Source organism: Vespa crabro, chromosome 9 (genome assembly GCF_910589235.1).
Source record: "Vespa crabro chromosome 9, iyVesCrab1.2, whole genome shotgun sequence".
NCBI classification, from domain to species: domain Eukaryota; kingdom Metazoa; phylum Arthropoda; class Insecta; order Hymenoptera; family Vespidae; genus Vespa; species Vespa crabro.
Genome location: NC_060963.1, coordinates 3407501 through 3410000, shown reverse-complemented (window position 1 = coordinate 3410000; position 2500 = coordinate 3407501). Strand labels below are relative to the sequence as shown.

The following is a 2500-nucleotide window of genomic DNA, read 5'->3' as shown; positions in this document are numbered from 1 at the left end:
CTATTTTCTCTCTCTCTCTCTCTCTCTCTCTCTCTTTCTTTCTTTCTCTCACTCTCTCTGTTCACTTATTAAGAATTCGGTTTAAAACACGTCCTGAACTCAAGGAAAAAAAGGACGAAGAAAAAGAAGAAACAGAGAAAAAGAAAAAATAAGTAAAGGCTCTCGTGTGTCGTACACGTAACCGGTATTTAACTTCGAGTCGTGTAATTTCCGTATCACTAGGGAAGGTATCGCTATGTTTGTAATCGACAAAGTATACGTTCTCTCCCTCTCTCTCTTTCTCTCTCTCTTTATTTTTGTTTCTTTCTTTCTTTTTTTTTTTTTTTTTTTTTTTTTTTATCCCGACAGTATTTCTTGAAGATCAAATTCTCTCGTATAAGGTATTTAACTGAGGATTTAACACGTATCGTTGACGTACATTTAAAGGAACATCGTTTATTTACTTTTTTAAAAGGACGATATCTATGAGAAATCTCAGATGCACATACATATTGTAAATACGTGAAGTGGTAATACATGTACATATATTATTTCAAATGACACAAATTTATATTAATAGTCTCTCTTTTTCTCTCTCTCTCTCTCTCTCTCTCTTTCTTTCTCTCTTTCTCTCTTTTTCTCTTTATCTATCTATTTATTTTTCGAAACAGTGTCGTAGAAAAATAAATAAATAAACATAAATAAAAGACGATAACGGCGTATTACAACGTAAAAAGAGATGTATAATTAAAGCGATAATACGAAAAGGCATAATGATAAAGGTAAAGATAAAAGTATAGAGGAAAATGGGAGTTTCGATGTCTATATGAAATAGAATTTACATATTTCAAATATATTTATAGTTAATAGATAATAGGACGAATTTGCGTTGTCATTGAACGTCGAAAGAGAGAGAGAGAGAGAGAGGGGGGGGGAGAGAGAGAAAGAGAGAATCGAAAAGATAACGATATGAATTCGATGCAAATTATATCTGCTCGTTTACCGGAACGGCGCCGTTACCTTTCCACGAAGCGTTACGATATCTTGGATCGGCGATTAAAGCGGGCCGTTTGAAGACCGAATACGCCTTTCGAGATCGTTCACCGTGCGCAAAAGCAACGGCAATAACAGCAACAACAAGGAGCAGAAGGAACAGGAACAGCATCCCATGCCTCCTTGGAGAGGTGAGAGAAGGAGTACAAGTATATAGTATAATAAACGAAGTAGGGTGTATATATACATTATACACATACGTATATTACAAGGAAAGGACGAAGAACAGTGGATAGAAAGCGCGCGCAGCCCTGTTTGCTTGTTTGCGTCTGCAAGAGAGAGACAGACAAAGAGAGGGACAGAGAGGGGAGGGTGAGAAAGAGAGAGAGAGAGAGAGAGAGAGAGAGAGAGAGAGAAAGAGAGATAGATACTCTCGACTAGCTGTAAACTTTCACACACGCGGGTGGTCCAGGGAACCAACCGTGTTTTGTCGACGTTTGCGGCTATTGGACTCTCTAAGAAGAGAGGTAAAAGAAAGAGAAAGATATATATATATATATATATATATATATATATATATATAGAGTGAGAGAGAGAGAGAGAGAGAGAGAACGATGCGGAAGATTGAATCGTGTTAGACTTGTTGTCCGGTATTTAAACAACTGATTCATGTTGTTTGAACTTGTCCATGGGCAAAAATAAGATGTTTTTTTTCTTTTAAATGTATCTAGGATATATATATATATATTTTAATATATAATATATATAAATATATTAATGTATATATATATATATATATATATATATATATATATATATATATAGTGATAGAGTATTGGAAGGATAGTATTTTATCCTTGTTTACTCTTCTTCCTAGATCCTTTCACGAGATTCTTCCTGTTCTCTCTCTCTCTCTCTCTCTTTCTATCTCTCTTTCTCTTTCTCTCTTTCTCTCTTTCTCTCTTTCTCGTGTAGAGAAGGATCGACGAAAATGTGTACGCGGCGTGCGAAGAGGGAACGAAGCGTATCGCCTTTCGAAGGAGTCGGGTCTTCTTTTCTCTCTCTCTCTCTCTCTCTCTCTCTCTCTCTCTCTCTCTCTATGTATCTCTCTATCTATCTATCTATCTATCTATCTTTCTCTCTTTCTCTCTTTCTTTCTTTCTTTCTTTCTCTCACTACCTCATCCCACAAGCGTCTTTTACGATGCTCGGGACCTCCCTGAAGCGGAGGACTCCACCTCCGCTCGACTTTTCTTGGAATTTTCTTTGAGCAAGGAAGACGTCCTATTACCTTTGTCTTCTACTACTTCTTCTTCTTCTTCTTCTTCTTCTTCTTCTTTTTCTTCTTTTTTCTTCTTTCTTTTTTTTCTTCTCATTCTTCTTCTTCCGTTTTGGTCCTGTCGTATCTCTTCAGAACGAATCTATCAAACTGACCATTGAGACATCTAAAATTGTTTATCTGATTTTTTTTTTCTTTTTTTTTCTTTTTTTTCCTTATTTCTTCTTCGTCTTCTGATAAGTTCTTCCTC

The 2500-nt window shown here is 36.0% G+C and overlaps 1 protein-coding gene across 4 annotated transcripts in view; it reads left to right on the top strand.

Annotated features, from left to right (window-relative positions):
- LOC124426885 (protein patched) overlaps window positions 1–2500 on the top strand; it is a 31692-nt gene that overhangs the window by 721 nt on the left and 28471 nt on the right. The window contains exon 1 of one of the 4 annotated variants that reach the window (XM_046969074.1): window positions 972–1163. The exons of the other annotated variants lie outside the window; for them this stretch is intronic. The gene's annotated coding sequence lies outside the window, so the exon portion shown is untranslated. Of the gene's footprint in view, window positions 1–971; window positions 1164–2500 lie in introns of those variants that run through there. 4 annotated transcript variants of the gene reach the window in all.